The sequence below is a fragment of the Panthera pardus genome, unplaced genomic scaffold (genome assembly GCF_024362965.1).
Source record: "Panthera pardus isolate Hobbes unplaced genomic scaffold, ASM2436296v1 HiC_scaffold_6, whole genome shotgun sequence".
NCBI classification, from domain to species: domain Eukaryota; kingdom Metazoa; phylum Chordata; class Mammalia; order Carnivora; family Felidae; genus Panthera; species Panthera pardus.
In genome coordinates, this window is record NW_026526991.1 from 37248492 (window position 1) to 37266613 (window position 18122).

Below are 18122 nucleotides of genomic sequence, written 5' to 3' on the forward strand. Positions count from 1 at the left end.
GCCCTTCCCCCATTCTCGCCCTGTCTCTTTCTGCCTTTCAAAAATGAATAAATGTTAAAAAAAATTTAAAAAAAATAAAAATAAAAAAAAAATAAAGTGAACCTTTTTACTGACTTCCAGGGAATGGTGTTGTCACTATATCTTGTGTATGTTTCTGGCATTCATTCTATCAACTAATATTCATTGAGTTGTGACTTTGTGAGGCACTCTTCTAAGCAATGAGGTTATAACAATGACCAAAACAAAATTCCCTGCCATTACATAATTTACATAATTCTAGTAGAAGGAAAAAATGAGTTAGTTTGTTTTTTGGTATCAAATTCGTATAAAGAAAAGGTCCAGATGCATATCTGAATCATTAGGACATTTGTTCTTCTTTTGAATGCCTGGTTTTAGAAACTGTACCCACATACCCATAGGATGCAATTGTGGATATACTGTATATGCAATCTGAAAACAGATTGTAGTGGGAGTCTTACATTGCAAATGTTAGTTACTCTGACATCTTTGCAGATCACTTAACTGCTCACATTTGTAAACACTGTTGGCCTTAGACAGAAAATTAATGTTCCAATTCTGTATAGTAGATGGATGAAGTTAATGGCATATCATTTTAGGTCATTAAAATTGCCTAAGATACTCATTATTTTAATGAGCATTTATAAATACCAGTTTATATTTCTCATGACACTTATTCCTTTTCATCTACTCTTTTAAATTAATGCTGTACATTTTGAGCATCTCTGTTTTCACTGTTTTGAATATCTCCTGAATATCTCACATCTCTAAATAAGCTGGAGTATTCCTCTTGAGGGACCCCACAAGATTGCTTTCCTATTCACACTTCCACTTAGTGCTGGCAGAAAGGCTTATCTCTCATTTGATTAAAATAGATTAATATTGCAACTGTGAGTTCATTATCATGCCTCCTCTTTATTGCAACTTCTGTCTTGGTGGCTGTGGAAGAGCATAGTCACTATGTTGTTTCTCTTTTTTTTAACTTTTTTTTTAAGTTTATTTACTTTGGGGGTGAGGGAGGGACAAAGACATGGAGAGAGAGAATCCCAAGCAGGTTCTGCCCTCCCAGATTAGAGCCCTATGGTGGGAGGGGGTGGACATGGAGGGGAGGAGTGTGCTCAGTCTCAGGAACCACGAACTGAGTTGAAATCACGAGTCAGACGCTTAACCAAATGAGCCACCCAGGCACCCCTGTTTTAAACTTTTAAATGCATCTTTTTATTCCCTTATTTTAGATTTAATGTGTTCCTGAAATGGATAAACCTCACTAAATGTGTGTATTCTTATTTACATCAAGGTTAATTTTCTTCTACACTATTAACTTTCTCCCTTTCTTTAAATTACAATTTATTTAAAATGATTGATAGATAGCCCTGGTTATCCTCTTTATGCTATCAGTAGTTTTAGAGATTTTGCACATCATAATCTAGGGAGGAAAAACAATACATTGACAACCTGGACATATTTTATGGAGGTCCTTTTCCCCCAAACCTTTCCTGACTGCTGCAAATGCCGATTATTTTCCCCTCTGAACTGATTAAGGTTTTTTTTTTTTTTTTTTTTACATTTACTCCCAGATTATTTCAGGTACTGGCGTTGAGCTCTGTATCAAATTTAGGCACAAGTTGTTCATTATTATATTCCCCTCCTGACCCTCCATTAGAGTCAGAATGGGAATATAATCATGTGACTGAACATCAACATCATGAACATCATCTAGTTGACCAGGAAAATGCCACTTCCTTTTTCAGTCTACCTGGTTTGCTATCCAAGTTATCGGCTTGGCCAAAGAGGCTGCCTTCTCTAAGTAGAAGCCTTTTGCTTCAGGTAGGAGACTACGAGTGGGATGCTCCACTGGTGAAACACCATCCGCATCCTAGTGTATTGCTTACTGGCCCCTCCTTTTAGCTTCTTTTGCTGGCCCTTCTTCATTTTGCTGGACTCTTTTAATATTGGGGCACTGGAGGGTTTAGTAATTAGACTTCTCTTTTTTTCCAGTATTTACTCCCCTAAGTCTACACACTGAAGACTTCCAAATTTATTGTTCTTGGTAAGACTCTCCACTGAAACCCAAGCTCATGTGTCCAACCACCTAGTTAAAATCTCCATGTGAATGTCTAATAGATGTCCATGTTGAAAATCGAGTTGTGGATCTTCCTTCCAAACTTGATCCAACCATAGTCTTCATGTAGGTAGAATTCTTGGAGTTATGCTGGTTTCTTATTTCTCTTATTTCCAAATCTACCTTCAAAATATTTTTAAAGTCCAGCTAGGTCTCAGTCGCCTTTACCACTTCCACCTTTGTCTGAGCCACCATTAGCTTTCACCTGAATAGCGCCCTAGTTCATTTCCCTTGTACCCCTCTAACCTCCCCTCCCCAAGCCTCATTCTTTTTTGTTTTTAAATTTTTATGTATTTTTAAAATTTCATTATAGTTAAGTTTCAGTTTTACAAAATAGTGATTCAACACTTGTGTACATTACTCAGTTATTACCACTTAATCCTCTTGATCTATTTAACCCATGTACACACCCACCGACCCTCTGGCAACCACCAGTTCTTTATATTTAAGAATTTGTTGTTGGTGGTGGTGGTGGTGGTGGTTGGTGGTCTCTTTCTTTTCTTTTGTTTGTTTCTTAAATTCCACATACGAGTGAAATCATATGGTATTTATCTTTCTCTGACTGACTTATTTCATTTAGTACTACACTCTTTATATCCACTCATGTTGTTGCAGGTGGCAAGATTTCATTCTTTTTTATGGTTGAGTAATACTCCATTGTGTGTGTGTGTGTGTGTGTGTGTATACATATATATATATATATATATATATATATATATATATATACACACATACAAACATATATATCACATTTTCTTTATCCATTCATCTATCAGTGGACACTGGGTTGCTTCAATATCTTGGCTATTGTAAATAATGAAAAGGTTCTCTACATCACTTCCCATTAGAAAAATGCAAATCAAAACCACAGTGAGTTATCATCTCACACCTGTCAGAATGGCTAGAAACACATCCACAAAAAACAACAAGTGTTGGTAAAGCTGCGGAGAAGAAGGAACCCTTATGCACTATAGGTGAGAAGGCAAACGTACAGCAATTGTGTAAAACAGTGTGGAACTTCCTCAAAAAATTTAAAAATAGAATTACCCTATGATCTAGTAATCCCACTACTGGGTATTGTCTATACTTTATTCTTAACCCAGAAGGCAGAATGATTCTTTTAAAACGTTGGTCAACCATTTAATCATGTCTCTCCTCCCCTCAAGGCCTTCCATAGCCTTCCACCCTGCCTCCTGTCTTACTCAGAATAAAAGCCAATGCCCAGTTAATGCCCTATAACATCCACCATAATATGGCTTCTTGTTCTCATTGTGATTTCATCATCTAAAGCTCCCTTGCTCATGTACCCAGCTTGGGACACCACCCTCCCTTTTCTTTATTCACACCCTGAGCATGCTACCACCTTAGCACCTTTGTATTTCTTCTTTGCTTTACCCAATACCCTTTTCCTTTGGATACCTCCATGGCTCATTCTTCACCTCAAGTCTGTTTCTGTTCAAATGTTACTTTTTCCTGGGGGCCTTTTCTAATTACTTTTTAAAAAATTCAGTTCTCCTATTTACTCCACTGGAAGGTAAGCTCCATGAGGAAAGGACTGTTTTTTCTGTTTTGTTCACAGTAACATCCTCAACAGTTCAAACAGCTTTATAGAAAGTATGTATACACACACACACTGATTTCCTAAAGCACATATATATATATATGTGTATATATATATATATATATATATATATATATACACACATATATATATACACATATATATGTATATACATGTATATACATGTATATACATACACACATATATATATGTATATATGTATATATATGTATATATGTATATATATACATATATACACAAATAAAGTATATATACATATATATATACACACACATGTATTTGTATATATATACACACATACAAATATATATTTTTAAATAAATAAATTACATTTCTTTAAGTTCTTTCCTTTAATATTGAAATATGTAAATAATATACTTTATCATGGGTGTGATAGATGTTAAGGTGCCCTTACATTTTGTTAAGATATTTCCTTTAATATCTAAATAATATATCTATCTTATCATGGGTATGATAAATGCTAAAGTACCCTTAACATTTCTGTAGATGTAAAGGGGGATTTTAAATTTGCCTGCCATTTGCATCAAACTTGTTGCTTCTGATTTATGCTGCAGGCTCAATTCCAATGACCTTAGATACTCTTAGATACTACCAGAATCTGTCCTCTCCTTGAACCTCCTTGACTCATGCATGGAGGCATTTCCATTACCTTCTTTCCCTAAATTGTAACAAATACAGCTTTTTATGGATAATTTTAAGATAACGAAGGTATTACATCACCGAACAGAAAATAATTTAAAATCAGTAGTAGACATAATAGTTCATAAAGTTTATTGGTCATTCTCTGCCTCAGACTGTCTTTCTGGCTGTCTCTCACGTGAAAGTTTGGATATTTGTTTATATCTTTATATCATTCTAGGTTTTATTTAAAGTCTAGGTATAAAAGTATAAATGTTGGTACATTTTAACTTATAGATTATAAAAACTACTCAGTAGATCTGGTACTGCATCATTTTGGACCCAGAGGACAAATTTGAACCATATAAACCTTTATGTTTCACTAACCCTTAATCTAAGTGTCATTGTCATCAGGACCAAAGCTCCTAAGAATAGAAGGAACATTTACCAATTCAGGTGCTCCTGGTCCTTCACCAGGGAGAAACAGTTAGCTTTACTCTGAATCCAGGGAGGAGACACACACAAAAATATCAAGCTTCTGTGACCATTGCTGAATGGTAATTTAACTCAAAAAGATTAGCAGTGTGATTATATTCACAATTTTTGGATTTCAATTTTTATAATATATGTATAGGGGTTTTTATTAAAGATTACTTTAAAATAATTATCTCCATTTAAACAATTTTATTATTATTTATTTTTAAATTCTAATATAAATAACTTACAGTGTTATATTAGTTTCAGGTGCACAATATAGTGAATTGCTGTATCCCCAGTGCTTAGTACAAAGCTGAGAACATTATAGGCACTCAGTTTTTAATTGTTGAATTGATGAATCAGTGGTCCAATTTAAAGAAGTTTGTCAGGAAATTTTTTCAATAGAAGTGCCATGGACATCAGAAGCAGAACTTTAAAATATAAAAACTCTTCCCAGTTATTGAGAAATAATAGATTATTGACTAAATTTCAGTCTTCTTGGCCCTACCTCTGATATTTAATAATGATTAGTTGAAGCTAATTATTACCTACGTTCATTTATTCAATGAATATTTATTAACTTTATGCCAAACATTATGGGAATGAATGCAACAGTTAATAAAACAAAAAAAAAATACATTCCTTTATAAAATGAATAAATGTCATTTTTCACATATAGTGCAATGGAGAAAATAAAGCTGACTAAGGGAATAAAGTGTTGCAGGGAAAGAGTGGGGACATACTTTTTAGACCGTCTTCAGATAAGAACTTACAGAAGTGCTGATGTTTAGGCATACCCTTAAGTAACTGATGGACGGAACCATCTGACTATTGGGTGGGCTGGGGAGAGAGCCAGGCAAAAGGAGCCGCAGTTGCAAATACCAAGGAGGCAACATCAATATGGAATTTGAAATCACAGCTCACTAATCCCTCTTCCTTTGTTCTAGTGCCTGTTTCTCTTCACTCTTCTACTTCTTTCCATTACACTTATCCCCTCTGACATACAATTTAATTTACTTATTGTATTGGTGGTTTTTGCACTTCTTCCCACTGCAGTGAGAGCTCTACAAAGAAGGGTGTCTATTGTGTTTACCAATATATGCTAAATGCCTAGAATAGAATCCACCTCATAGCTGGTACTCAGTAGATCTTCATTGTATCAATTGACATTATATTTTGGGAACTGCAAGGAGATCATTTGGCAGTGGACAGTATATAGGGGCGTGGTGGCATGAACTGAGGACAGAATTGTATTTAGGGACTTTGCATTTTCTTCAAAATATGACAGGAAGCTTCTGGAAGGTTGAGAGTAAGAGAATGCAATGGCCTGATTCACATATTTAACAGATCTTACAGGCTGCTGTGTGGAGAACAATCCACATTCTCCAACAGCCCCCAGTTGAGTGTACAAGCACACCAACATGCTAATAACTCACCTTTTGCAGACTTTAGTAAGGGCCACAATTGAAGTGTGGACTAATTGTGTGACAGTAAAAAGTTTCTGGATTGATAAGACTTCATAGATGAGGGGGCAGTGAAACTAGATCTTGAAATGAGTAAAAAGAAAATTCCAGGCAACCAAAAACAATTGGGCAAGGGATAAATGAAACACAATTGTTGTTGGGTTGAATAAAGAAATTTGGAAAGTCGGTTTGGATTCTGAGTGCTGAGAGGGTAACAATGACAGTAAGTTTTTTTTAAATACATTATCTCTGTTTTTACAATGAGTTGAAACCTATTTTATTCCCCACTTCAAAGAAACCTGATGCACAGGGAAGCTAAGTCAAAGCTTTATTTATCAAGAAAGAAGCATGGAGATTTGAACTTGGATCTGTTTGGTGCTAGATCCCATGTACTGAGTTGGTGATTTAATAATAATACAATCAAAGTTCAAAGAATTATCAAATTCCTTGCATCTAATAAGTTCAATCACATTAATATTTATTTTGTATGACTGGGGATGCTAGAGTGTGTAATGCTGTCCAAGGCATCGTAATCATGTTACTGATTATGGCCCTTTTGATATTAAAGCAATGCATTTATAATAAGAATTTCTGTCTTTGTTATGAAATGTTAATATTTATGTTCCTTTCATTTATTTATGTGTGGTGAATGTCAAGTACAAGGCAGATAAATTGAAGAAATTAATGTATGCCCATAATTTATCATGATATAATAAACTCTTGATTCTGTATCTGCATGGCCTTCTAATCAACAAGCTGAAAAATTGTGACTTGACCATAGTCATTTAGATGTCTGCATTTCCAACCAGGAGGTTGTGATCCAGGACATAATAATAACTTTTAATAATTCACTAATACTCATATTCATTTAAAATGAAGTTTTGCTGAGGTCATCCTCTACATGGTGTTTTAACTTTTCATTCCTTACTTAGTTATTGGACAGAAGAAATTACTGATAACACAAAATTGGTCACATGACCTGGGCTTAGAAGAGAGAGGAAACATTAAAAATGGAATTACAAAAGTTTTTTTTAATGTTTTATTTATTTTTGAGAGAGATGGAGAGACAGAGTATGAGCAGGGGAGGGGCAGAGAGAGAAAGAGAGAGAGACAGAATCCGAAGCAGGCTCCAGGCTCTGAGCTGTCAGCACAGAGCCCAAAGCAGGGCTCAAACCCACAAACTGTGAGATCGTGTCCTGAGCCAAAGTCATACGCTTACCCGACTGAGACACCGAGGCGCCCAAAAAATGGAATTGAATGGAGAAAAGGTGAAAAGATAGACTTCTCAAAGAAGAAATATTAGCCAGTGGCTCTTGAGGATAAGCACACACCAGATCAGTGTTTCTCAATCTTGCTCACATTGTAGCGTAAAGAGGAAATCATAAAGTTTTCCATTATACTAATGTAGACAGAGGAGGGTGCTCATGCCTAGTATTGAGTACCTCAGGAGCTCTGGAAGTCCCAGGATTTGACAAATCACTCTGAAGCTGAGAGACTGGTGTTTCAGTACACCTGTAATCTGTTTGCAACACACCGGCTGGGAAGCTCTGTCCTAGTTAGCTCAGAATGATTCATGGTATCACCAAGAAAAGCAGGACATTTTTATCTTGCTTATGTTCGGTTTGACTATAAAAAAAGAATTCCACTACATCAGCTATCCCTTAATCCTGTTTGCACATTGAAAAAAAAAATCTGGGGAGATTTAGAAAAACACCGTTTTGTCATCCTTAAACTAATTACATAAAAAATCACCAGCGTTGAGGCCTAACCATTGGTATTTTTTAAAGCACCATAGAGGATGCTAATGTGCAGAACATTCTACTCCACTAGATGATCACTAGTGTGTTCTATATCTGTAACCATCTAGGATTTTAAGTGATGTTAGGAGATAGTCTATAGCAACCTAAGTTTGGAGAAGCCATTGAATATGTGGATGCTTTGCAGGGACAATTAAGGAAAACCCACAAAAGAGACTGTCTTTCAGAAAAAGTGCAAACCATTGCTAATGATGCCTAAGAAGATCCCCAGAGTTAAAATTGCCTGGAAGCTTCCTTTTCTCCTTGTGACAAGATTCAAGTGGAAGTATCAGTCTCAGACTTTGAGATGAGAGAAGAAGAGATAAGGATAGGGGCAAATAGATATGAGATTGTAAGGAAAGGAATTTTAGTATAAAACAATCAACTATTAATCTGCTGCAAATGAGTGAGCAAGCAACAAAGAGAGGCCTTAGCAGACTGGAGAAATGTTTATTATTGACCTGCTGTGAAAGGAATGTAAGGGATGAAGGGCCAGGCAGTACAGAGAGCACTGCTGAGGTTGAGGATTATGAATTTGTCAGTGTTTTGATTATCTGAGGTGCTCCAACAACACACATCAACTCAGGTTGTAGCAGAGAAGCTGGACGAGTGGATTAATACAACTGTTTACTGAATGGGTCAAACAGAAGTATATTAAGAAAATAGAGTGAGGGTTTTGGCAAGAGAATGAAAGATATGATGGACCATGGATTCTTGGTTGGGTATAGAGAGAGTGAAAATGGGAATTAGCAGATAGATTGGGACAGAACTTGGTCAAATGGTATTTATTTTCATGATGTCCAAGAAAAAGTGTAGTGAAAATAAGAGAACACGAGAATGGAAGAAAGGGGAGTCACATTCTGGGGAATACATTCCCCTCTACTCCAGGTGGCTGGACTCCCATTAGAGTAATTCTTCTGGCCCCATTAGAGTAACTTGTATGCCCCCAGGAAGAAATGACTTCCTTAATAGATGAGTTTGATAGAATGAACTGGGCATGTGTGACTCATCCCTTTCCTCCCTTCTGTTCTCAGTCTGTGGAACTGCCTCCTCCAAAGAGCATGCATTCTAAACTGCTTTCTGCCATGCTATAAAAACTCTAGCTTCTAGCAACCCACCCATTCACAGCCAAAGCTTTTAATTGAAGAAGTTAAAATCAACTGATTTGCTTGCATGTCTAAGCTTGTTCTTTAATATAGGTATATTTTATTATTCTCTCTCTTTTACATGACAGTTTTACATGACAGTTTCATACCATTTCCTCACTTCTTCAAACATTCACTACTCCCTCCCCTAAGCTGACTCTCAGCTGATATCTCAGCTTCCTATGTTCCTGAGCAGTTACACAAACCCCCACCACTATAGTTACCAGCAAGGGAAACCACATGCTCTGCCTTCCCACCTGTTATGAAAGATGGTGTTGTCTTCTGTCTAAAGCCAGTGTCTTCTCTCATACGTTCTACCTCCTTTCACCTACTGAAGGACATTTCTCCAGAAATTCACCTTCTTCACCTATGATGAGCCTACATCACAATCTTTCACCTTCTGCTAGACCGTCTCCCTCAGCACAGCTTGTTCTTATTTCTTTCCCTCCTTTCCTTGTCAGCTACTGTCTCATTTCTTTGGTTCCTTGTACAGCAGTGTGCTTTAAAAGTATTGTATAAACACATGGTTTCCATTCCTCTCCTCCCATTTCATTTTAAATTTACATCGATGAGGCTTTTTGCATGTTGTGCATGCCCCTTCCTTTCCAACTCTGGACCAGGACATAGCAGGTGCCGAGATGTTGATGCCCAGGAAGAACCATACTGCCATTTATGAACTCCCTTTCAAGGAGGGAGTGATGGTGGCTAAGAAGGATGTCCACATGCCTAAACACCTTGAGCTGGCAGACAAGAATGTGCCCAGTCTTCACATCATGAAAGTCCTGCAGTCTCTCGAATCATGAGGCTGTGTAAAGGAACAGTTTGCCTGGAAACATTTCTATTGTTAGTTCACCAACGAGGGTATCCAGTATCTCTGTGATTACCTTTACCTGCCCCCTGAGATTGTGTCTACCACTCTGCGCTGCAGAAGTCCTGAGATTGGCAGGCCACAGCCCAGAGTTCTGGAGAGTGATCTGCAAGACTCACACAAAGGGAAGCTGATAGACACCTATAGACCAAGCGCTGTGTCCCCTGGTGCCGACAAGAAAGCTGAGTCCGGGACTGTCTCAGTAACTGAATTCCAGTTTAGAGGTAGATTTGGTCATAGATGTGGTCAGTCACCTCACTAAAGTTGGAGGAGGTTGTTTTGTGTTGAATAAATCTGTAGTCAGAAAAAAAAAAAAATAGGCTTTTCTCCCAACCATCTGCTGAATCCAGTGGCCAGTGCTCAGTCCTTGTTTTAATTGATCTTTCAGCACCATTTGATACAGATGATCACTCTTGCCTAGCTGCTTCAGTGCTCACCTCTGGACTTCCAGGACACATCCCTCTCTTGGTCGCCCCCACCCCCACCCCCACCTCACTCCGCTGGTTTGTTCCTACTCATTCTCCTTCGCTGGTCTCCCAGGCCTCTTATTTTTGGAGTATACTAGGGCTTGGGTTTGGACCACTTCTCTTGTCTATTTACATTCACTTCCTGATGACTTCATTCCAGTTTTTTGGGTTTCAGTCTGTATGCTAATGTGGTCTCCTGATTTGTGTATTCAACTGCCAATGTGACACCTCTATTTAGATGACTAATAGAATCTCAAACTCAACATGGACAAAATTGAACAATTGGATTTTTCTCAAACCTGCTTCTTTCACAGCCTTCATCTCGTTGGTAGCAATTTCCTCCTTTCAGTGCTCAGGCCAAAAACCTTGTAGTTGTTCTGGATTCCTTTTTTGTCTTTCACAAACCACTTCTGATTCATCAAAAGAACCTGAATACTTCCATAAAATTAAAATAGTTCATCAGATAGCCAATCACCAAAGAATTATTTCGTGTGTGAAATCAGTTAGGAATTTATTAATTCCATTTTCATATTGTGTACTGAATTAAAATCAGTACCAGATAAAGAAGTACCAAGATGTAATTTTGATTTATGGTGTGCCTTTGTAATCAGATAGAACTGGTTTCAAATGATGTGACTTTCCCATTTGCCTAAGATGTGATCTTAGACGGTTACATTTCCCTAAGACTCCATTTCCTTATATATAAGTGAGTTATAAATACCTCCTTTTAGAAGGTTTTGTAAAGGACAACTCTAGCATCCCTATAAATAATATCATTCAATAAGTAGCAACTATTGAATTATTGTTCTTGCTCTTAAACAAAATAAGACAGGATAGTGATTGGCTTTGTCTTTCAAATGAAATTCTTGGAAAAAGTCAAATTAAGGAGAAAATAATGTACCCGTTACCATGGCAACTGAGGCAGTAGAGGCAGTAGAGATCTTAAAGAATAAGAAATGATAGTCTAAAGATTGCTTTAGTCTATATTTTCCACAGTTTTGACTAATAATTGCCTTTGTTCCTGTAATCTTGTGATCTTTGTAATCTTAAACATGGGATTATGAGTAGAATGTCCATCCCTATAAATGAATGTTTTTTTAAATGTTCTGTTATTCCAAGATAGCTATGATAACATTATCTGAAAAGCTCTTGTATAGAATTGATCACCATGATTCTTCTCTTCCTCTCATCCTATCAGTTAAACCTGTATCTTCTGAGATGGTATAGACAAACTACTTAACATCAAATGAACTATATGAAGAGCATTAGAACATCTGCTTTGTTTGCTTGGAATATACCTTTCTTCTCTTTAATATGATATTTCTCCCAAAACTCCATGAATGTGTGCATGGAGATGAATTTATGTGTGTGTACGTTTAAGTGGGTGGATACATGTAAGTTTGCAAAGTTTCTTTCTCATTCTATTTCATATTTTTTAAATGTTTATTTATTTTTGAAAGAACAAGCAGAGGAGGGGCAGAGGATCTGAAGCAGGCTCCACTCTGACAGCGGTGAGCCTGATGTGGGGCTTGAACTCATGAACCGGGAGATCATGACCTGAGCTGAAGTTGGAGCTCAAGTGACTGAGCCACCCAGGGGCTCCAATCTGTTTCCTGTTTTTTAAAATCTATTTTTGAAGCTTTTTTTAAAAATCCATTTTCTAAACTACTAGGCAGCATTATTTAATACAAACAATATGAGTTGGTAGTTAGAATATCTGTGATTTGTACATTCTCTCTTTTTGTTTTTCATTTATTCACCAACAACTTGACTATTATGTACCAAGAAGTGCATTCAGCCCAAACTTTGAATGCTATATATACCACATATTAACTATAAGAATCTGGGAATAAGAGTAAGTATTTTTTGAGTTCTCAGGACTAGTCAGCAAGTCAAAATGAGATAATTACTATTAAAATACAACCCATGAAAAGAGAGAAACAAAACATCCAGAGGAAGATGTGTCAAGTATTTCCCAAATATTTATTGGGTGCCTTCTCTATGCCTTGCGTTGTGCTGGTTTTGTTAGTAGACAAGAAGGTCTGTGTAAGGCCGCTTTTGCACACTAAGGAATCTTATTTCATCTCAGACTTTAGCTGGAAATTATGCTTCTTGATTTAAAAAATAAAATAAAAATTCTGTATCGGTTACTGAGAATTCTTTTGCATCCTGATGCGGTAATTATGGTGTATAGTAACAGAGAACATCTATGGAAACTGGACAATAAATAAAGTAAAAAAGATTGATTTATCCAGAGTGGAAATATTGGTTACAAATAGCTAAGAATTTAGCCAATTTCTAAGAAAAAGGGAAACTTAATATCAAAACTGTACTATACAATAGTATAGTACATGTAGGGTATATCCATGTTTAAGTTCAATATGTAATATTCTATATGTAGGTCTCATGCCATAGAATAGACCCAGTATTTCTCAACTATTTATGTTTATAAAAGTCAGAACTCAGAAACCCCTTCAGATGTTATAAAAACTTGAACTATGTGGGCGTCTGGTATCCACAGTGGTAGATGAAGAAATAACATCCTGTCATAAAACTGTAATGTGAGATTTGTAAACCAGGCTAATGACATGTATTTTAGAACATGAGAGAAGCTTAACAAAATATAGTAAAATTATTGAGTCATAGAATTATAGAGTTCTAATCAATCAGTATTTTTTTTGTTAAAGGACCAAAACAAAACAAAGCTCAATCCTGAATTTCAGACAGTTTAATATTTTTAATTTAAGCATGAAGATGTTTATGGGCTATTATAATACATGTAAATATTTGTGAAAAATGTCATTCAAGCAAAGAGAAACCAAAGTGCAAAAGAAGAAGGATTATGGAAAGAAGATACCATTTTAAAATTTTCTAATTTGAGTTTGGAAGACAATATATATGTAGGTATGTTTGTGCATGTATGTATACATATGTGTATGCACATGTGTATAGTCATACATGTGTATAATGCACACACAAAACATACATGCTCATAAATATATACATGCATCTACATACCTGCCTGTATCTAGACATATATAAAAAACTTTATGAGATTATGTGAAAAAAAAAATAACCCAACACACTATCATCAACATGTGAACTGAAAGCATATTTAATATTTTTGTCTTGTTACAAATGGAAGTTTGGAAATTTCAATATGCTTGATTTGTGTTTATTTATTTAGTCCACATAGCTACAAATCTTGAAGGATCACAAAGGGTTCTATATTTATTTACTTGAGACACTCTCAATGAGTAATTAAGTAGCTAAAAAAATCTCTTGAACTTGGAAGAAAGTCTTTGAGGCATTACAAGTTTTGTTTTGTTTTGTTCGTTGTTTTTTAATTTGGATCTTCTAATGTAAGATCTCACTGCTGGAATTGATTATACCTGTTGGTGGAGTGTCTCATTGGCTTACTACAAACAGTGTTTCCTTTCACTTCATTCACCTGCCCTTCATTTCTGTTCTAACCTGTAAAAGGTGTCTGGCACTTCATTGCTCTTCGATAAAAATTTTTTGAATAAATGCATGAATAAATGAATGAATGAACAAAACCTACCAACTTATGCACAAGCAGCTGTGACTCTCAGGAAGGAGACTCTGAGGCAGGGTGTAAAAGTAAACTTACAGTTTTGTCTGTGTACACAGGGTCATCTTTGCTCAATCTTGTAGAAGTCATGATATGAAGAGGAGGATGCAGATATATAGAGATGCATAAATATGACTACACATTTAGTAGATAGATATGATAGATAATCTAGCTGGCAATATGTACTTAACTAGCTTCCACATGCCATCCATATGGATCACTAGGATGTATTGCCCATCTGGACTGCAAATTTCACTCCATCTGGCATGACTTCTAGCTGAACGCTTGGCTAGAGAATTCTTTGTTATCCTATAGTGTTATGGTGTAAATTGTAGTGATATCTCTCTTCCTCGTCCTCGTCTTTCTCTCTCTCTTTCTCTCTCTCTCTCTCATTCCTATTTTTGTCCAGTATGGCATTTTTCCTCCTGAGCATTTATCAGAAACTAACAGCACATGAACAGCCCTTTCAGTGTATTTCTTAATTCCCCAAAGTATTATCACTCTAGCAAATTTTTGAGCTTCTTATTCAATACCTGTAAATGAACAAAAAAAGGTGTATTGAATTGCTTGTCTTGAAGTAGAATATACCGAACAGTTATTTGTTTAAAAAGTTATATTCAAGGGATATAAAAAAAGTGTGAGCTGAATCCTCCTGACAGTATATGGAATAGTAGACTCCAAAGTATTTTTTTGAACTTTTTATCAAATCAAGTTGATAGCATACATTTCATAAGGCTTTAAGAATAATTATTCTCAGAGGCCAAGAGGTGGATTCAATGACTTCTGGGAATCTTCTCTGTAAGTCTATTAAAAACAGTGTCTGGCTTCAGGACTTTTATTTTACCCATTTTTAAGAAAGTGTAATTTAGTTATCCTTTTACTTTCTCATTTTCGAATTCCTTCTGTAAAACTTCAAGTGGTTGAGACAGCTAGAATTAAACTTTTCTGGAGTTTGTATTCTTAATTTCTTTCTTTTGAGAAGAGATATATCTTGAGAGATTTTTGGGCGGTGGTCCGTGGGTAGCAATTAAAATGGATCTTACCAGTACTTGATGTGGTTGGTAGACATGGCCCAGAAACTAATGAGTCCTGGCCTGAGCACAGTAAGTTTTGTTTCACATAGTAATATTGTGCTATATACTTTTACTTTCGAGTTAATACTTAAAATAGTGTTATTATAAATTGAACGCAATCAAACTAAGAATGAAGTTTTTGACAAGCCAAAAAAATCTTGGAAAGCTATTTGGAAAACTTAAGAAAGATGTCAAAATATACTAACCAAAAGTATGAAAATATGTCTCTACATTTTATATATTTTTTGAGATAAGAATGTTCTTACTTTACTTGATTTCATAGAAATGGGGTGTTGACCAGATTAATAAATCTCTTTATTAATTTCACTTGAGAAAAGTTTATATATGAGAAAACACGTCTAACACAGTTACCTCAGGTGCCCTGAAATGCTTTCAGTCATATTTCCCAAAACATGCCATGTCATCTTATATGTCTTCATGCATTGTTCCTTCTCTTCCTTCAACCTCCTGCCTTTGCCAAGGTCATTTTGATATATCCCTGTATTAGATACTTTTCAGATGAACTCAGTCTCCTTTACATTAAGTCAGTCATTAGCACTTACTAAACTTCATGTCAGTTGTCTTGTTAGTTAATAACCTCTTAGTAATCGATGTCTCTCCCACCAAATTTAAAATTCCTTAATAAAGACAGAGACTGTATCTCTTATAATCATGATGCTAGGGCCAAGAAATAGTACCAGACTTCTATAACCAAAATGGACAAGGCAAGGTTCTGTATCCTTTCAGTTTTCAGATGTGGACACCACTTTCCCTGTTGGCTACCAAGCAGAGAAAGAAAGTTATCTTCAAATAAACATTCAGTACAATTATATACCATCATTATCATAAATAGCCTGCTTAGAAAACAAAAGTTTGGGGAGGAATGTATCTTTTGGCAATTTCTGCAACATTTAGAGTAAAGCACTGTATTTAAAATAATTATATATTTATACTGTTTCTCCTTCCAGCTTACTCAACATTAATTCTTTCTTCCCCTCCCCACACAAAAACTGTGAAAAAGAAAAACCTGTACCTTTCTTGGCTAAAAAGCTTCAGAATTCCTTGCTGAAATAGTTTGTTGGTTGAGGCAAATTCAGCAAATTATGCCAGGGATATGTAATATTATACCATGAATATTTGATTTACTGGCCTTCTAAATAATAATAAGAAATCTAGTGAATCATATGGTCTGTATTATATCAGAACCAATTTACAGGTAAGCATAAAACACACAGGTTTTATTTGCACCATAATAATCTATTTGGCAAAAAAAAAATAAATAAAAATTCCTTTAAAACTTGGGTTCACAAGAAGCTTCACATTTGTTTTCGAGACATTGTTTCCACTGATAGCTCTTTGAGGAGCAGACTTACCTGGCCCTGCCAACCATAAGAGGAAGTATCTCTGAGTGGGAAAAACTAAAATTTTTTACATACACAGCTAATTACCAAAGCTAGTATGCCTGTATACTTATTTTATTTAATTTGATAGTCATTTGAATGAATCCCATGTAGCCTAAAAAATCAGAAGGGAAAAAAGAATTTTTAAAAAATATAAGGTAGCTGCTTAAATAATCATGAAAAAGAAAGCACGATTTTTCTATTTAAATTGCAGTGGTAGAGTTATAGTTAAGATAACTAATAGTTTTAGTAACTAGGTAAATCATGCAGGAGGAAAAAAAGCAGTTTTAAAAAATAATCATTTTTGTGCTCAAAGGAAAAAAAGGATGGGAACACATCAAAGGGAAATAGGAGCCGACCTGAAGGACTTCCCCGTAGCCAAATCTGGGATGATTTAAGCATCAAAATAAATTATATTGTATAATAACTCTACGTATAAAATAAATATCTCTGAGTTCATACTGGTAGAAGTAAATAGTTGAAAAAATAATTATAGATGAGGCAAATCTTCCCTACAGAAAAATTCCATTTAATACATATAAACAGTACCCTCCCCCAGGATGTAAAGCTTAATTTTACCACTTTCTATCACCTCTTGGAGAATATACTAGACTTAGTGGCCAAGTTCCAAAGAATAGAGTATGGAAAGGAAAACATAGTAACTTTACAGTAGAGAAACCTGGCAAACAACACCTTACCAAGTGATGGTTAATATCACTAGTGATAGGTGGATATCACATACTCCCATGATGTTGTGATGAGGTCACTTCATTAATATATGATGAGAAAGACACTTTACCTCTGTGGTATTCTTCCCTAAAACCCATAGCCCAATGCTAATCATTAGGGAAACATCAAATAAAGTTAATAAAAGCATCAAAGCAGGGTAGCCTGTGGGATACTTGGCCTGTAAATCTTAAGTCTTCCAAAGATTATCAAGATCATGAAAAACAAGGAAAAGCTGAGAAGGTGTCACAGGCCAGAGGAAACTCAGGAGACACGGAAACAAACTGAATGTGAAACCCTGGATTGGAACCAAGAACACAAAAGAGACATTAGTAGAATGACTAGTGAAACCATAGTAAAGTCTGGAGTTTATTTAATAATAATGTACCAATATCAGTTACTCAGTTTTGACAAATGTATCAGAGTAATACAAGATGTTAACAGAGAAATCTGTTGAGGGATATATGGGAACTCTCTGTACTATCTCTGTAACTCTTCCATAAATGTAAAATTATTCTCAAATTAAACATTTGTTTAAAAATTATCTTCTGGGGCGCCTGGGTGGCTCAGTCGGTTGAGCGGCCGACTTCGGCTCAGGTCACGATCTCGCGGTCCGTGGGTTTGAGCCCCGCGTCGGGCTCTGGGCTGATGGCTCAGAGCCTGGAGCCTGCTTCGGATTCTGTGTTTCCCTCTCTCTGACCCTCCCCCATTCATGCTCTGTCTCTCCCTGTCTCAAAAATAAATAAAACGTTAA

The 18122-nt window shown here is 35.9% G+C and overlaps 1 protein-coding gene and 1 pseudogene across 14 annotated transcripts in view; both read left to right on the plus strand.

Moving 5' to 3' along the window:
• Positions 1 to 18122, plus strand: part of PPFIA2 (PTPRF interacting protein alpha 2) — a 475555-nt gene that overhangs the window by 136575 nt on the left and 320858 nt on the right. The gene's annotated exons all lie outside the window — the stretch shown is intronic.
• LOC128774960 (40S ribosomal protein S10-like) lies at positions 9833 to 10390 on the plus strand (annotated as a pseudogene).